The 19,653-nt window shown below is 35.5% G+C and overlaps 1 protein-coding gene across 1 annotated transcript in view; it reads right to left on the bottom strand.

Annotated features, from left to right (window-relative positions):
• Positions 1 to 19,653, bottom strand: part of LOC309849169 (uncharacterized protein) — a gene marked incomplete at its 5' end in the record, with an annotated part of 86,947 nt that overhangs the window by 50,799 nt on the left and 16,495 nt on the right. Inside the window, one exon of the mRNA XM_082701498.1 lies at positions 6,320 to 6,515. The remainder of the gene's footprint in view (positions 1 to 6,319; positions 6,516 to 19,653) is intronic.

Genomic DNA, 19,653 nt, shown 5'->3' with positions numbered 1-19,653 from the left:
CCAGTCGCCCCTGGTTTTTGGCTCTTATCTATTTGTCCCTAAAGTGCCAAAAACACAGCTCAGTTTCATAGCCATTTGGTCTATACAAACAAATGTCCACAGGGTAAAGACAACTTATAGTGCCAGGTTTAAATACATGGATTTTTATCCTTTCCTAAAAATTTGGATAGATTAAAAGTGATATTGTTAGCATTTCAGTTGTTTTTCTGAAGTTTTTTTCTTTTAATGATGGCTACATAGCTTATAGAATTTTTATTTAAAGAGAAATGGAAAATATTTATGTGATGTAACTTTTTTTTTTCTATCCTTTCTCTTGAATGCTCTTGTCTGATGATACTATATTGCTGCTGTTTCATTTAAAAGAAAACATAAGAATGTGCTAATGGCAGGGGTGCCTGGACGGCAAGTTGAATAAGTGTCTGACTTTTGATTTCCGCTCAGGTCATGATCTGAGTTTTGAGATGAAGCCTGATATCAAGCTTGGTGCTCAGCTGGGAGTCTGCTTAAGTTTCTGTCTTCCCTCTCCCTCTGTCCCTCCCTTCTGCTTTCTCTCTCTCTCTTAAATAAATACATAAATTTAAAAAATGTGCTAATGACAAGAAATGGTGACAAAATTCCCCATTTATAAGTGTCTTTACACATAGAAAAGCCAAGTGATCCCAAATAATCACTATTAATTCAGTAATAAAAATTATTTAAAAAAACCCAAATTCATAACTTGTATACAAATAGCTTTATCTCAAACTAAAGAGAAAATTATTCCTGAACTTTTTTATATAGCAAACTTTATATTTATAAAAAAATGTTAATAACTATAGGTATAATTCTTTCCTTAAAATAACTAGTCGTTTTTCTTGAAAACAAAATGTAATATGAAGGACTGAGAATGTGTTAACTTGACCATTTTATCAAATGAATTTACAATAGCTTATCCAAGTGGCTGTGAGTTCTTCCCAATGCCCCCTTATCCCTTGCGTTTCCGATAGTCAAAAGTTCATGGTTTTTTGAGGTTGATAGTTAATGGGGTTTCATAATGTATAACTCTACTTGCACTTTTTAACATTCTAATTTACTGGTTAGGCAAATGTTGCACATGTGAAATGAACTCTCCAATTAAATTGTCAAGAACTAACTTCTTATGGATAAAATTATTCTTCCCTATTTGAATGGAGTTATATCAGATATGTCTAAATATTCTGAATAAGCTTGGAATAAATATATAAAGTTTATATAAAAATTTAATAAACTTGTAAGTTTATAGTCTAGAAAAACAAAATTTAAGTAAACAATTAAGACATTACCCAATTTTATTAATTCTTAACAAGCTGGCATTCATCCTTCTTCATATATACTTCCCAAGAAGTATATTCATGTACTAATGACTCATAAAGTAGAACCCATAAATCTTCTCTTAATGGAGAAGTATTTCACATTTATTTTAGGAGATTCATCATGATTAGGAAAGTTGCATGCTTTACTTTGTTCCAAAATAACTTCCTCATGGGACAACTTATGAAACTTTGTCCTACAATGTTATATATCCATAAGATATTTTTATTTCTTTTTTAAAAATTTTATTCTAATTTTTCAGTGTTCCAAGATTCATTGTTTATGCACCACACCCAGTTCTCCATGCAATATGTGCCCTCCTTAATAACCACCACAAGGCCCTCCCAAACCCCAACCTCCCTCCCCTCCAAAACCCTCAGTTTGTTTCTCAGACTCTACAGTCTCTCATGGTTTGTCTCCCCCTCCAATTTCCCCCAACTTCCTTCTCCTCTCCTTCTTCCAATGTCCTCTGTGTTATTCCTTATGTTCCACAAGTAAGTGAAACCATATGATAATTGGCTCTCTCTGCTTGATTTATTTCACTCAGCATAATCTCCTCCAGTCCTGTCCATGTTGATACAAAAGTTGGGTATTCATCCTTTCTGATGGAGGCATAATATTCCATTGTATATATCTTCTTTATCAATTTGTCTGTTGAAGGACATCTTGGTTCTTTCCACAGTTTGACTGTGGCCATTGCTGCTATGAACATTGGGGTACAGATGGCCCTTCTGTTTACTACATCTGTATCTTTGGGGTAAATATCCATTTGCAGGGTCATAAGGTAGCTCTATTTTTAATTTCTTAGGGAATCTTCACACTGTTTCCCAAAGGGAAACTTGCATTCCCACCAACAGTGTAAGCGGGTTCCCCTTTCTCCACATCCTTTTCAACACTTGTTGTTTATTGTCTTACTGACTTTGGCCATTCTAACTGGTGCTAGGTGGTATTTCAGTGTGGTTTTGATTTGAATCTCCCTGATGGCTAATGATAATGAACATCTTGTCATGTGTCTGTTAGCCATTTGTATGTCTTCTTTGGAGAAGTGTCTTGTCTTCTGCTCATTTTTTGATGTGATTATCTGTTTTGTGTGTGTTAAGTTTGAGGAGTATTTTATAAATCTTGGATATCAGCCCTTTGTCTGTAGTGTCATTTGCAAATATCTTCTCTCATTGCATGGGTCGCCTCTTTGTTTTGTTGACTGTTTCCTTTCTGTGCAGAAGCTTTTGATCTTGATGAAGTCCCAAAAGTTCATTTTCGCTTTTGTTTGCTTTGCCTTTGGAGACATGTCTTGAAAGAAGTTTCTGTGGCTGGTGTCAAAGATGTTACTGCCTATGTTCTCCTCTAGGATTTTGATAGATTCCTGCCTCATGTTGAGGTCTTTTATCCATTTTGAGTTTATCTTTGTATATGGTGTAAGAGAATGGTCAAGTTTTTTTCTTCTACAGATAGCTGTCCAAATTTCCCAGCACCATTTATTGAAGAGACTGTCTTTTTTTCCACTGGATATTTTTTTCCTGCTTTGTCGAAGATTAGTTGACCATAGAGTTGCAGGTCCATTTCTGGGCTCTCTACTCTGTTCCACTGGTCTATGTGTCTGTTTTTTTTCCAATGTCATGCTGTCTTGGTGATGACAGCTTCATAGTAAAGCTTGAAATCAGGCAATGCAATGCCCCCAGTTTTGTTTTTCTTTTTCAACATTTCCTTAGCAATTCTGGGTCTCTTCTGGTTTCATACACATTTTAAGATTGTTTGTTCCAGCACTTTGAAAAATGCTGGTAGAATTTTGATCGGGATAGCATTGAAAGTATAGGTTGCTCTAGGCAGTACAGACATTTTAACAATGACATTTTTATTTCTTATGTATCTTTCTTTATCAATCCCCAACTTTCAAAATTACTTCCTTAATAAAACCAAAGCTTTTTTCATGTCCTGTTTTCAGAAGCAAAAGCTAGTCACTTCCTTATAGTACAGCTAAGAGTTGTATATATTCTTGTGAGAGAGACAGTGGTAGTTTTAGATCTGTATTAGGACTAAGTTTACAGTTTTCTAAACAATTTGTGGATTTAAAGTATGTCACCCTAGTGTCTTATATACATGCATTTATTTTTCTGCCTTTTGTCCTGAAAATAAGTTAATTAATTCCAAATTGTTTAACAGGCTTTTATAATAAATATTTCTAGAGGAGAGTATATCATGTTCAGTGCAGCAGTGTTAACACTGATACATATTATTATGAGATAAAAATTAAAATATCCTTAAGAGCAAAATCTTCATAAGCATTAGAAATAAAATTTCACAATGATTAGACAACAAAAACTGATTAATTTAAGTTATCCTTAATTACTCCAATATTTTTATGAAGATACATGTTTTAAATTTTTTGTTGTATTAAAAATGCATGGCCATAAAATTTACCCTCTTAATTATTTCTACGTATATAGTTCAATGGTGTTAAGTATATTCATAGTATTGTACAACCAATCTTTAAAACCTTTTCATTTTGCAAAACTGAAGCTTTATACTCATTAAACAAATACCTATACTCCTCTCCCAAATACAACAAATATATTAAGAAGATCTTTAAAATACAACATAGTGGCAATGGTTCTTGCCCATACAGGAACCATTTTGCCTTTCTTTTTTCCAATAGAATCCAAATTTAATTCAAGTAGTCTCTGCATTGCCAACTTCAGGGTGAGCGTAAATCAATAATAAAATCCCTATTTCTGGGGCACCTGGGTGGCTCAGTTGGTTGAATGGCTGCCTTGAGCTCCAGTCATGATCCAGGGTCCTGGTATAGAGCCCCATATCGAGCCCCATATCAGGCTTCCTGCTCAGTACGGAGTATGCTTCTCCCTCTCCCTCTGACACTCCCCCTGCTTGTGCTCTCTCTCTGTCAAATAAATAAATAAAATCTTTTAAAAATCCCCATTTCTAATGACTGTCTCAGGAGTCTAAACTTAGGACAATCACCATATGACCTTCTCCTGTTAATCATTATTGCTCTTCAGGAGTCAGCATGCATATTAAATTTACTAACCAGTCTATGAGGAAGAACTTAAATGCAAAGTTGGAAGTACAAGTAGTTGGAAGATACAATTTTCTTTCTCTCTTCAAGTAACCTTAAAGAAACAGGTTGCTTTAATTGTTACTAAAAACCACATTACAACTGATCAAGACAGCCTTTGTAGCCCCCAGTTTAACTAAACTTTAAACAGGTTTCTGCCTGACTCAGTAGGCCTTGACTTCCCTTTCCTATGAGATTTACCTTAGAAAAGTTATAAATCTTTTTCTTTTTCTTTTTTTTTTTCCCTTTTGAGATATAGATCTTTCAAAAAGCCTTGCCAGGTTTGCAACCCAGGGCTGTCTTTTTCAAGGATTTAAAGCCATCTCCTTGAAATGTAATCATCAGGGAAGATAGAACCCCTCCCTCCCAATTCTATGGGTGAGTAGGAGCCTACCTTCTGCAGTCTCTTTGCTCCAAATAGTTTCAGAAGGTATAAGATAGCTTGATTTTCTCCGATTAACCATTAGCCAGTTAAGAAGGCCTATGATACACCCCCACCCTAGCTCTAAAAAATCCTCCCAGTTTTCACCATAGTTGAGTTAGACTCAGTTCTGACCACTATCTCTTATTGCAATAGCTTTATTATTATCATTTATTGAAGTATAATTAACATATAGTGTTATATTAGTTTCAGGTGTACAATATAACGATTCAACAATTCTATACAATACTTAGTATTCATCATGATAAATGTATTCTTAATCTATTTTACCCATCCACGCCTTCCAGTTCCCATCTAGAAACTACCACTGTTTTCTCTGCATATAAGGGTCTGGGATTTCATTCATTTGCTTGTCTCTTTTTTCTTTGTTTGTTTTGTTTCTTAAATTCCATATTTGAGTGAAATCATATAGTATTTATCTTTCTCTGACTTACCTTACTTAACATTACACTTCCTATGTCCACCCAATAGTTTTGAATAAGATCTTCAATGTCTGTTTGACTTTGTCTAGTGCAAATTTTGCTTTGACATAATCATGAAGTTTGTCAGCCTGAGGATAAAAATACTGACGTAAGGGACAGAGTGCAGAGAAAAAAATCAAGGAGGAGTAGAACCACAGCCCCAGTAATGTCTGTCTAGAATTCACCTTGTGTTTAGGCCTTCTGTCATGGGAGATAGTAAGTGTCAAAAATGTTTAAGTCAACTTGACTGAGAATCTTGTAGACATTTACAGCCATTCACAATCTTGTATTTTAATATAAGATAATAAATATTAAATTATTGTTGACTCATAACAAACAGTAGCTAAAGTCAGAAGGTGAAGTAATTCTTACTTGTCCTCACTGCTAAATTTAGACTGGCTAAATATTAAAGCTGTGAAAATTATAGTGAAATATTTTATCAAAGTTGAAAAATTTTCTCCCAGTAAAGATAGAATTTTTTCCCAAAAAGAATATAAGTTAATCAAGTTTAAATATATTCATTTTATTGTGCTCAGTTCTTAGGGCAGCATCCAAAGCCTCTGAACAACGAATAAATGTGAATTGATCAAATGACCATTCCCCTATACCTCATACATAGTAATTTTATCTAAGTCCTATTAAAACCAGAAGAGATTATTAAAAAAGTATATTTTCTTAATACTTTTAGATGATTACAGCACATTTTATAGGCATTGAATGAATGCCTTCCCTATCTACTTTGCAAAAAGAAAAACTTACAAATTAGCAGTCACAGGGGAATACAGATTCATTCACTGCTGTTATTTTTTTGTCTCTCAGTGAAAAGGAATCAGGTATAATACAGAATTACACAGTCAAATACACGAAATGGCTTAGTGCCTATGCAAAGTACTTACGCAAAACTCTCAGCTTAAAGGGGATCAATAGTAAACTGTCAAATTGCTACACTGGCAACTGCAAGCAACTCAGCAAGAAGCTTGGCAATGAAGAAATAGAAGACTCTCTGGCTATACATACCTCTCCTTTTGCTGCCAGCATGGCAGACATGCTGCCTGTAGCCCATTGGTCTTGTGTAGTCAATTGGATGACACAGAATGCTATCAGAGAATCCTCATTCCTGTGTTCTGAGAACTGTCTGGCAAAGTCTACCCCTTTCTCTCAGGTGTTGTACTCCACTGCAGGTGACAGAAACTTCCTTGAGAGAATCCAACTTCTGGAAGAAAAAAGAGTCAACTTCAGCTGTTGAACCATAGCACAGAGTCAACAAGAGCTTTGTCACAACTTTTAAATATTCATGAATCTCCAATATTTGGAGGCAATGGGGAGACTAAGCTGGCCAGGAGAGGAATGCTGTCCCTGTGTTAATGTGATAAGAAATGGTATGAAAGACTTATGGTATTAAGCATTTCAGCCGTATCATATTAGCACTGTATCATAGACCACACTTTTATCCAGCACAATATAGAAATCATTATTATGTTAAGACTTTCCTCCTAAGAAATAATTGGGAAAAAAGCTAACAGGATAAGATTTCTAAAATACTTGATATTTCAACACTTTTCTTAGAAGGGAATCTTTAAAACTCTTCCCCAAATCAAAATATGTTTGAAAATATTTGGTTTACAGTGTCTTCTAAAAGTGTCATAAAATAAACTTGTCAGAAAATTTGTATTACTACTTATTCCTACTTATTCTTTGTATCTATTAGCATTCATGTGGGTATAGGTGCAGGTGGATGTATTTGTTGGGGGAGTGTGTGTATGTGTGTGTGTGTGCAGGTGTGTGTGACTGTTTGAAGGTCTGTGTGGGATGTTAGTATAAGGTATGTGAATATGCTTTTACAAGAATAGGCAGTAACCATAAAATTAGAGCTTGGAAGGGCCCATGAAATAATGTGAGATGTTGACCTTCAAATTTTCCAAATGACTTGTAAAGAAATTATCTAAATGGATTATCTAAAATGTTTAACCATTAAATGGTTCACTATCTTACTTGAATATATAGAATAAAAAGAGCTTTTTTTTTTTTCTATTTCCTAATTTCATTTTGAAAAGTGGGAGGGGAGGGAAAAAGGAAGAAAGGACAGAAGGAATGAAAAGAAAGTGTCAAAAGTTAGAAATTGCTGAAGTAAAAGCAATGATTTAACTGAAATAGTAATTAATTAAAGTTCCTTGTGCACACACCAAAAAGACAGTTTGTGAACCAGGACCCTCAGACCAAAACATGGAAAGAGGCTCAGGGGCATATTGTCATAAAGTGGCTTATACAGTGAGAAAGTAGAGATGGTTTATTCTTTGCAGTGGTTGGTTATAATATTAGAATTCTCTTAAATGATACGAAATTGATTAGTGGTCACCTCATATCAATTATGGAAAAGAGTTCAAGTATTGCTGATGATTTCCAGAGGCACAAGCAAGAAATGACCCAGGTCACGTTAGTCTTGGAAAATAAACTAACCTAAACTTTGTTTGTAAGACTAAATTGGTATGACTAAATTCTGGCTCAGGGAATTTTCAAGGCTGTATTCCATTTGTTTCTTATTTTAACAAAAGAAAGGAAAGAAAGAAACAGGATGTGAGAAAGAGAGAAGAAAACACAGTGAAAGTTCTGATCCTGATATGTACATCATTATCCCATAAACATCTATGCTTTCCTAGGCTAACTATTGAAAGTTCCCCTCCTTAACCACCCTCACACATCCTCAAGTTGCTTTCTGTCATTCCCCTCCCACAAAGTTTAAGGATTAATGTTGGGTTAAGAACAAAGAAAAAGATGACAAGCACCAAATTCAAGAAGAAACTGTTTTAGACACTGTCAGAACTGAAGTCAGAATAACAGGAAAGGATTTCAAGGATTCTCAGTCCGATGGCCTCACTATACATATGGGTAAACCAAGTAAACCCTGGGACACAGTTTTAGTCCACTGAAGCTGCTATAATGTAATATCACATATGGGCACCTGGGTGGCTCAGTCGGGTAAGTGTCTACCTACAGTTCAGGTCATGATCTCTGGGGCCCTGAGGTCCTGGGATAGCAGCTCTGCTCAGCCAGGGGTCTGCTTCTCCCTCTCTTTCTGCCCCTCCTCCCCTGCCCCTGCATGTGAGCATATTCTCCCTCTCTCTCTTAAATAAATAAATGGAAATACCGTATAGACAAGGTGGCTTAAATAACAAAAAAATATTTCTTATGGTTCTGGAGGCTGGAAGTCAGAGATTAAGGTGCCAACGTGGTCAGTTCCCTTTACAGACTTTCCTTGATGTCACATACTGAGGGAGATCCCGTATCTCTTTATATGGACACTGATCCTATCATGATCGCCCCACTCTCAAGGCCTAATCCAAACCTAATTACCTCCCAAACCCTCCCCGCCTCCAAATACCATCAACATATGAATTTAGGGGAGAAACAAACATTCAGTCTGTAGCAGACACTGAGACCTGCCTGAGGACACTGCCTCAGATATTCTGAAAATTGGTCAAATAGAATTTCCACTGCAAGATGACTCAATACCTGTTATTCAAAGGGGTTAAAAAGAAGGGAAAGAAACAAATTACCAGGGAAGCCACACAAATTTAATCTTTTCAGTCATATGATTCAACTCTATCCTACCCAGCTCTTTGAAGGCACCTGAGCCATCCACTTTCCCATCTTCATTTTATCTCTCCCTCTATTCTATAAACTTTTCTTCTTTTAATTCCCATCATCCCATTCAACTAAATCCCTAATGCAATTCTTTTCACTGTCAAATGCTACAAAATATTCTACATTCATATATCCACTACCACATTCTTATCTGCTCCTCAGTATGCACACTGCAGTCTGGTTTCCATCCTGCTCATTCCTCAAAAGTAGAACTGAGTAAAATCTCATATTAGGGGATTGCAAATGTTATGTAAACTTCCATTATCCAATCCTCATAATGACAGATTTTATATGTTGCTCAATTAACCCCTCCAAAGCAAACTGAGGACTGTTTACATTTCAGAGATGATTAAGCTGATACTGAAATATTAAGTAACTTGTCCATCATTGCTCAGCTTGTCTAACTATACAAATCATGGCTGCTTCTCATCTTTGTCTTATAATTCCTTTGTAAACTTCTTACCTTCAAGTTACATTTTAAAAAATACTTTTCCATAAATTCCCCAAGATTTAATTGATTCCTCATTCTAAAACACCAACTTGCTCTTACTACCCACTAAATCCAATGGCCTCGTTTTCAATCTTGATTTCATTTTCTAATTAATTTCCACTTGATTAATTTCTGGTTTTGGGCATTATCAACTCTCAATCTCTTCTGATACAGGGGGCACTTAAGAGTGTGAACTGTACTCAGAAATAACAGTTTCAGCTTCATCTCTAACAATTAGTGGATATGTGTGGCATTAAGCAATTTTAACTGTTCTCTGCTTTATTCAACTCATTTTTAAAATTAGGAATATAACATATTGCTTAAAGGACTGTGGGAAGGATGGCATGAAATAAAGTGTGTAAAGGGCTCAGTACAGTGTCTAACACCTAAGGACTCTATTAAGAGTACCCTTTATTCCCTATTGAAATGATTACTTCTTTTGTCAGACCTACCAATATGATTTCTCTTTCTCAGCCTCTTACAGCAGCCTCTTGATTATTATAATCCAAATTTCTGCCTTTGACTCTCTCATTTCCCTAAGCATTATCCCAAGATGTTTTTAAGCAGTCCATGGTTCTCCTGCCACTTTTAAGCTGGTTTTTTAAAAATATAATTACATCTCTAAGTCTCACCTCTCCCCAGAAATTGCATGTCTAAGTACTCTTGTTTGTCATTCTTTCTCAAATAAGGAATATGAAACCTAACAAGTTTAATGGATTATTTTTCACCTTTCCCCATAAAATATGTTCCCAGTTATCAAAGAAAGAAATCAAAGTCATCCAGAAATTTTCTCAATTCTTTGACAATTATCATCCAAATGTATTAATATGGAGGGCACACTCCTCATATCTTGGTTTTCCTCTCTATTAATACATCCCCACCACTCCACTTTATGGCCTTCAAATGTCACAGTCACTGGGCAACTTCCTCTCCCTGAAATGTTTTGCTTTAGTACTCCTGACCATCTTTGATCATGCTGTTTGCTCTACTTCTTTTCCTGTCTAGTAAATTCCTTTTGTTATATTCTTAACTTTTAAATGGAAGCACATAAAAGAAATCCCCATTAAGTCTTAGGGAATTAATGGGGATTTCTTTTATGTGCTTCCATTAACACTTTACAAGTGCTCTTCACGTAACAGGATATTAAAATCATTTGACCCCTCTACTTCCAGCTGTCTCAATATTATTCACTTTTGTATACAACTAGATCTTGAAATTCTTTGATATCAATTCATTGAATATTAATTTACCCTCTGATAATAATTTTTTCCCTCTGAGAAAAAAACAGTTAATTCTTACATAAAAATTTTTACAGTTTCCAGAAAAAAATTTAGCAAAAAGTTGAGATTCAATTTATAAAAGTACACATGGCTATAATTACTATTTAATGTTTACAATGCATAATACTTGATACAAGCAAAAGAATATGTCACATACAAATAAATTCTGAATAAAAATGATGAATTAACCCACCACTGAACTTAACTAGATCAAACCCCATGATTTTTCAATCTTTGTTCCTTTTCTATGCCATCCCCTGCTTTGCTCTCAGATATAACTACTAGTCTGGATTGTATATTCATAATTCCCTTCTGTAAAAAAAAAGAAAGTACAGTTCTTTTACATATGTAAATAACCTTAAACAGTCCTAAATTGTTCCCTAAGGCAGGAGGATCAACTGATCTACCACTAAGAGACCATCAGTGTATGAATATTCCTACTGACTCTTATGTTTACCCACACTTGGTTTGGTCAGACATCTTAATTTTGACCCATTTAGCAAGTATAAACATACCATCTCAATGAAGTCTTACTTTTAATTTCTCTAATTACTAATAAAGATAATTCTATTTCTTTATTGCCCTTTGATTAAAATGAGAACTTTTATTTTCTATTGAGTCTTGCTACCCAATGTGAGTTTCCAATACAGGACTATGACCTTAGCATAATATAATGGGATTAGTTTGGCCAAATAACTCCAAAATCTATGTGAATTTAAGGATCAGTTGTCTTTTGACTAGTGGAATATAAGGAAAAAGTTATCAATTCATAAAAAAAGTTATTCTATATTTCACTGTTATCTAATGTTTAAATTGTAAAATGTGTTACAGAGACTCTGAGTCAGAATTTTTAAGTAATGAAATTTAGAGATTCTAATCCAACACATTCTTAAATAAATAATGAAACTGAGACCCTGAAGAAAGTCGATAATCTGGTTAAGATCATAGGAAGGCTGAGAGAGAATTAAAGTCTATATCTTGTTCCCATTAATTCAAGATTCTATGACATCCTACAGGATTCTACACCAGCCAAAACTGTGACTGGTTTATAGCAGACTCAAAGAAAGAAGACTGGAAATCTGTGAGCAGGTAGAAACAAATTTCAGTATGTTATTAACATTTTAGATCTTTTTTAGCTATTGTTATATGTTAATTGTTGACTGATAAGACCAGAAAGACTTCCTCCTGTCCTGTGTTGTTTTGGAACAACACAAATAATTTCCCTGAAGGAATGTAGTATAAGAGATACTGAAATAAATATTACAAAAACCAAACTTTGAACTACGATTAAAAATGCTTTGATATAAAAAAGTAAAAGCTTGTAATTACAGTTTATTTTTGAAGTTAAAAGCTACTTTATGTAATTGTTCGTGTCATAATCTCATACACCTTGTAAGAGGGTCTTGGAGATGACTAAAATTGTATTGAAGGATTATGTGGAATAAGAAGGAATATGTAATATGCAATATCCTGATGTGGAATAAGAAGGTGAAAGGTCCATTGAGCCTTCTAAAATCACAACTAAATTCATTACAATGTCAAGCTAATCAGGGTCTAATTCACTATATGCTGATATAAGGTTACTTGTGCATTGCCTCGATGTTGTTGCTTCATTTATGAAACTTAAGAAATTTATAGTAGGTGTCTTCACCTATAATTACAACAGATCATAATATCCACAATTGAAAATTTATCAGTACTGTAATTCAATGAAAAATAAAAGAGAAATATGTGCCAATGTGAGATAGCTGTAAATAGAATTCACTCGTTCTACCTTGTGATTAGTGAGACATTTATGGCATGACCTTCACCTTTCTGAGCCTAGTTTTTCCTATATATAAAGTGAGAGGTTTTTAACATGAATTGGGCCCTAAAGCATCTAAATGTGTGTAAATCTAATAGATAATTCTAACGTTAAAAAAGTACAAGACAACCACATCTGAGTTTAACTATATTTATTCTATTTGCATTGTTAGAGGGTTTTATTATATTCTTAATATATGGTATTATATCACTGTCAATGATTTCAAATTTTTTCTGACAGAGTAATAAAATAATTAGAAGGAGTTACAATTTAATCCAAATCAAAAGAAAGACACCAATCTCTAAACACAAAAAATCAGGACCTTCAATATCCTAAATTCTTTATTTCATTGTTGCACATACTTTTTCTAGCAGGCCCATACAAATCTGTAACCTTATGTACACCTAAATTCCTTTGACAATAAAATGTCTTTCTTTCCCCAGTAAGTACTTCTTAGAATGAGTTTAACACATCAGGGAGCACTTTTATCCATTCCCACAAGAAATTCAGCATCTTCTTCAAGACTTTATGATCCTCATATTATTTGCTGTTGAACAGGCAATAACAAGAAGATATTCTGAAATCTAATGTGTGTTTAGTTTTTTGTTTTCCTTGACTAGACTAGAGGTATGGATAGGAAAATCAAATCTCAGCATTTATAGCTTTTATAGAGTCTATGTAAATGATAATAAAGGAAATCTGAAATTCATCTACTATTTACTTAGGATAGGAGGCAGAGTTTGCCTGGGCTCAGAGTTATTAAATATTGTTTTCTTTATAGACTGAGAAAAAAAGAATTTCAATAGTCCCAGGATATGGGTAGACTGTCTTGAATGCTTTGTCCTCCATCTTGACTAGTAGCCTTACAAAATAACAGATATATTTTGAAATTTAAGAATCTGAAGAGAATGAGCAATTAAGGTACGTAAACGAGGCAGGCATTGGAACAGTCTCAGTTATTGCTGTTTGTTGTAAATATCATATATATTTATATGTTAATTATATATGATACCTGCATGCAAATTCAAATACATATAATATTTATTGGGAACATGCTCAACAGCTGTAGTCATTATGGAGGTATATTAGATAAGAGTATATCTATGAATATTTAAGAAGCCATTTCTTTATTGTTTTTTAAAGCAAAGGATTTTGGAATAAATGATTCCAAAACAAGTCAGTAAGTATATAATTTGGAGCAAGAATGGAGGTCATAAAATGACATCAGGTGTCATCAGATATAAATGATAGTGAGGTGTTAAAAGTATAGGGTCTGCTTTTTAGGAGTCAAGATGGTGGAGGAGTAGCAGACTGACATGATATCAGGTTGCCGGTGTTCAGCTAGATAGTCATCAAACCATTCCCAACACCTACAAACCTAACAGGTGATCAAAGAGGAGAAGAGCAGCAATTCGAGAAACAAAATTGACCACTTTCTGAAAGGTAGGACGTGGGGAGAAGTGAATCTAAAACAATGGGAAGATAGACTGTGGGGGGAGGGGATGGCTCCCGACAAGTGGTGGAGCTGTGGAGCCCGAAATCCAAACTTTTAGAAGTCTACTTCACTGACGGACAATGCTCCAGAGGCTAAGCAGGGGTGGGGCCCTCACAGGGACACTGTAGTCTCAGGCCCTCACAGGGACACTGTATTCTCAGGCCCTGCAGGGTAACAGAAGGATTGGGGGTGCCTGTGTGTAGCAGAGCTCTCAGGTATCAGAGCAGGGAAGTTGACTACATAGACAGAGCTGAGGCCTTTGCTCTCAGCTTGGATTTACCTTTAACTATGATCCACGGCACAGTTGTACCACTGCTCTTTGAGCAGGTACCCCACAAGTGGCAGATACAGGGAGACCCAACTTCCTTCACTGGAAGAACAGCAGGGCAGGACTCTGCTGGGCTTGGAGACTCCAAAAGGGGCTGTGTGCCAGAGACTGAAATGCTTGATCACAGGCTGGGTGAGCTCGGCACACAGCTGGAGACCAAGGAGACAGGAGTGATTGACGGCTTTGCTCTGAGGGCATACTGAGGAGTGGGGCCTTGAGCTCTCGACTCCTCCAGGCCAGAGATTGGGAGGCCACCATTTTCATTCCCATTCTCCAGAGCTTTACAGAAAGTGTTCAGGGAAAAAAAGTTCCCAAGAGTAAACCCAAGCATATTTCTTAGCCTAGCCCCTAGCAAGGCTGGTGGAATTCTACCTTAGGCAAAGACATTTGAGAATCACTGCAATAGGCCCCTCCCCCAGAAGATCAGAAAGAACATCCAGCTAACTGATCAAGGAGAACAGCAGAATTCCAGAGCTAGGAGAAAGCAAAGCATGGAATTCATGGCTTTCTCCCCAGGACTCTTTAGTCTTGTAAAGTTAATTAATTTTTAAAATTTTTTTTCTTATTCTAATTTTTTAACTTCTCCTCTTTCCTCTAGTTTATCTTAACAATATTTTCTTAAAAAAATTCTTTAAACCTTCATTATTATAGTCATATTTTATCGTTCATTATATCTAACTTTATTTTTTGCATATATATAGGTTTTTTATTCTAAAAAATTTTGGGATACAATTTCTTCTAATAGATCAAAATATACCTTAAATCTGTCTGGCACAGGACTTTGTTCTAGTCTCCAGCCTGAGCAAATTCTCTCCACTTTTTTTTCCCTTCTTTTTCCAACCAACTTATCTTATCAATTCATTTTTTAAAATTTTCATCTTTACAGTCATATTCCATGCATTCATCATGTTTACCCTTATATTTTGTATATATATAAGTTTTTCTTTCTTTAAAATTTTAGGAAGTAGTTTCTTCTAAGAGACCAAAATACACCCAAAATCAAGTGGGTGGCTCTTTTCTAGTCACCAGTCTAATATATATGTATATTTTAAAAAATTTATTTTTTATTCCCTTAATCCCCTTTCTTCTCCTTCCAATTTGGGGTCTCTTCAGTCTCTTTTGGTTAATACATATTTTTCTGGGGTCTTTGCCATCCTTTTAGTATTTTATTCTTTCGTTCATATATTCTTATCTGGATAAAACAACAAGGTGGAAAAACTCAGCACCAAAAAAAAAAAAAGAGAGACAGTACTGAAGGCGAGGGACCTAATCAATACAGACATTGGTAATATGTCAGATCTAGGGTTCAGAATGATGATTCCCAAGGTGCTAGCTGGGCTCAAAAAAGGCATAGAAGATATTCGAGAAACCCTTTCTGGAGAAATAAAAGCCCTTTCTGGAGAAATAAAAGGACTAAAATCTAATCAAGCTGAAATTTAAAAAGCTATTAATGAGCTACAATAAAACATGGAGGCTCTGCGGCTCCTGGGTGGCTCAGTGGGTTAAGCCTCTGACTTGAGCTCAGGTCATGATCTTGGGGTCCTGGGATGGAGCCCTGCATCAGGCTGTCTGCTCAGTGGGGACCCTGCTTCCTCCTCTCTCTCTGCTTGCTTCTCTGCCTACTTGTAATCTCTGTCAAATAAATGAATAAAATCTTAAATAAATAAATAAATAAATAAATAAATAAAAGCTTCCAGGACAAACAAAAACTGAAAGAATTTGTGAACACCAAATGGCCCTACAGACAATTTGAAAGGGGTCCTTTAAGTAAAGAGAGAGCCTAAAAGTAGTAGACCAGAAAGGAACAGAGACAATATACAGTAACAATCACTTTACAGGTAATACAATGGCACTAAATTCATATCATTCAATGTTTACCCTGAATGTAAATGGCTAAATGCTCCCAATCAAAAGACACAGAGTATCAGAATGGATAAAAAAACAAAACCCATCAATATGCTGTCTAGAAGAAACTTACTTTAGATCCAAAGACACATCCAGACTTAAAGTGAGGGGGTGGAAAACCATTTACCATGCTAATGGACATCAAAAGAAAGCAGGAGTGGCAATCCTTATATCAGATCAATTAGATTTTAAGCCAAAGACTATAATAAGAGATGAGGAAGGACGCTATGTCAGAATCAAAAGGTCTGTCCAACAAGAAGATCTAACAATTTTAAATATCTATGCCCCTGACATGGGAGCAGCCAACTATATAAACCAATTAATGACAAAAATCAAAGAAACACATCAACAATAATACAACAATAGTAGGGGACTTTAATATCCCACACTGAAATGGACAGATCATCCAAGCAAAACATCAACAAGGAAATAAAGGCCTTAAATGACACACTGGACCAGACAGACATCACAGATATATTCAGAACAGTCCATCCCAAACCAACAGAATACACATTCTTATCTGGTACACATGGAAAATGTTCCAGAATAGATCACATCCTGGGTCACAAATCAGGTCTCAACTGGTACCAAAAGATTGGGATCATTCCCTGCATATTTTCAGACCACAATGTTTTGAAACTAGAACTCAATCACAAGAGGAAGGTAGGAAAAAATTCAAATACACAGAAGCTAAAGAGCATCCTACTAAAGAATGAATGGGTCAAGCAGGAAATTAAAGAGGAATTGAAAAAATTCATGGAAACAAATGAAAATGAACACACAACTGCTCAAAATCAGTGGGATAAAGCAAAGGCAGTCCTGAGAGGAAAGTATATAGCGATACAAGCCTTTCTCAAGAAACTTGAAAGGTCTCAAGTATACAACCTAACCTTTCACATAAAAGGAGCTGGAGTAAGAACAGCAAAGAAAGCCCAAACCCAGCAGAAGATAAATCACAAGGATCAGAGCAGAAATCAATGAAATAGAAACAAAACCAACAACAACAACAACAGCAAAAAACAGTAGAACAAATAAATGAAAGTAGGAGCTGGTTCTTTGAAGAAATTAATAAGGTCGATAAAACCCTGGCCAGACTTACCAAAAAAGAAAAGAGAAATAAAATCAAGAATGAAAGAGGAGAAATCACAACCAACACCAAAGAAATACAAACAATTATAAGAACATATTATGAGCAACAATACACCAGCAAATTTGACAATCTGGAAGAAATGGATGCATTCTTAGAGAGAGATAAACTACCAAAACTGAACCAGGAAGAAATAGAAAATCTGAATTACCCAAAACTAGTATGGAGATTGAAGCAATCATAAAAAATCTCCCAACAAACAAGAGCCCAGGGCCAGACGGCTTCCTGGGGGAATTTTACCAAAAATTTAAAGAAGAATTAATACTTATTCTCCTAAAACTTTTCCAAAAAATTGAAATGGAAGGAAAACTTCTAAACTCATTTTATGATGCCAGCATTACTTTGAGCCCAAAACCAGACAAAGACCCCCATCAAAAAGGAGAATTACAGACCAATATCCTTGATGAACACAGATGTGAAAATTCTCACTAAAATAATAGCCAATAGGATCCAAAGTACATTAAAAGGATTATTCATCACAATCAAGTGGGATTTATTCTAGGGCTGCAAGATTGGTTCAACATCTACAAATCAATCAATGTGAAACAATATATTAATAAAAGAAAGAACAAGAACCATATGATACTCTCAATAGATGCTGAAAAAGCATTTGACAAAATACAGCATCCTTTCCTGACCAAAACTCTTCAAAGTATAGGGATAGAGGGTACATACCTCTATATCATCAAAGCCATCTATGAAAAACCCACAGCGAATATCATTTTCAATGGAGAAAAACTGAGAGCTTTTCCCCTAAGGTCAGGAACACAGCAGGGAGGTCCATTATTACCACTGCTATTCAACATAGTACTAGAAATCCTAGCCTCAGCAATAAGACAACAAAAAGAAAATAATGCATCCAAATCTGCAAAGAAGAAGTCAAACTATCACTCTTTGCAGATGATAGGATACTTTATGTGGAAAACCCAAAGGAATCTACTCCAAAACTGCTAGTACTTGTACAGGAATTCAGTAAAGTGTCAGGATATAAAGTCAATGCACAGAAATCAGTTACATTTCTATACACCAACAACAAAACAGAAGAAAGAGAAATTAAAGAGGCGATCCTATTTACAATTGCACCCCAAACCAAAGACACCTAGGAGTAAACATAACCAAAGAATCTGTACTCAGAAAACTATAAAGTACTCATGAAAGAAATTGAGGAAGACACAAAGAAATAGAAAAACAATCCATACTCATGGATTGGAAGAACAAATATTGTGAAAATGTCTATGGTATCTAAAGCAATCTACATTTTTAATGCAATCCCTATCAAAATACCATCAATGCTTTTCAAAGAAATGGAACAAATAATCCTAAAATTTATAGGGAACCAGAAAAGACCTCAAATAGCCAGAGGAATGTTGAATAAGAAAGACAAAGTTCATGGCTTCACAATTCCACACTTCAAGCTCTATTACAAAGTGTCATCATCAAGACACATAGATCAATGAAAAGGAATAGAGAGCCCAGAAATAGACCCTCAACTTTATGGCCAACTAATCTTCGACAAAGCAGGAAAGAATGTCCAATGGAAACAAGACAGTCTCTTCAAAAAATGGTGTTGGGAAAATAGGACAGCCACATGCAGAATGAAACTGGACCATTTCCTTACACCACACACAAAAACAGACTCCAAATGGATGAAAGACATCATCGTGAGACAGGAATCCATCAAAATTCTTGAGCAAAACACAAGCAGCAACCTCTTCGACCTCAGATGCAGCAACTTCTTCCTAGGATCATTGTCAAAGGCAAGGGGAGCAAGGGGAAAAATGAACTATTGGGACTTCAGCAAGATCAAAAGCTTTTTCACAGCAAGGAAACAGGCAACCAAACCAAAATACAACTGACAGAATGGGAGAAAATATTTGTAAATGACATATCAGATAAAGGGCTAGTATCCAAAATCTATAAAGAACTTATCAAACTCAACACCCAAAGAACAAATTATCCAGTCAAGAAATGGGCAGAGGGGAGCACCTGGGTGACTCAGTGGGTTAAGCCTCTGCCTTTGGCTCAGGTCATGATCTCAGGGTCCTGGGATCGAGCCCCACATTGGGCTCTCTCCTCGGCGGGGAGCATTCTTCCCCCTCTCCCTCTGCCTGCCTCTCTGCCTACTTGTGATCTCTCTCTATCAAATAAATAAATAAAATCTTTTAAAAAATTAAAAAAAAAGAAGAAATGGGCAGAGTATATGAATAGACATTTCTGCAAAGAAGACATCCAGATGGCCAACAGACACATGAAAAAGTGC

The sequence above is a fragment of the Mustela nivalis genome (genome assembly GCF_964662115.1).
Source record: "Mustela nivalis genome assembly, chromosome: 15".
NCBI lineage: Eukaryota > Metazoa > Chordata > Mammalia > Carnivora > Mustelidae > Mustela > Mustela nivalis.
This window is presented reverse-complemented; position numbering and strand designations above follow the sequence as displayed.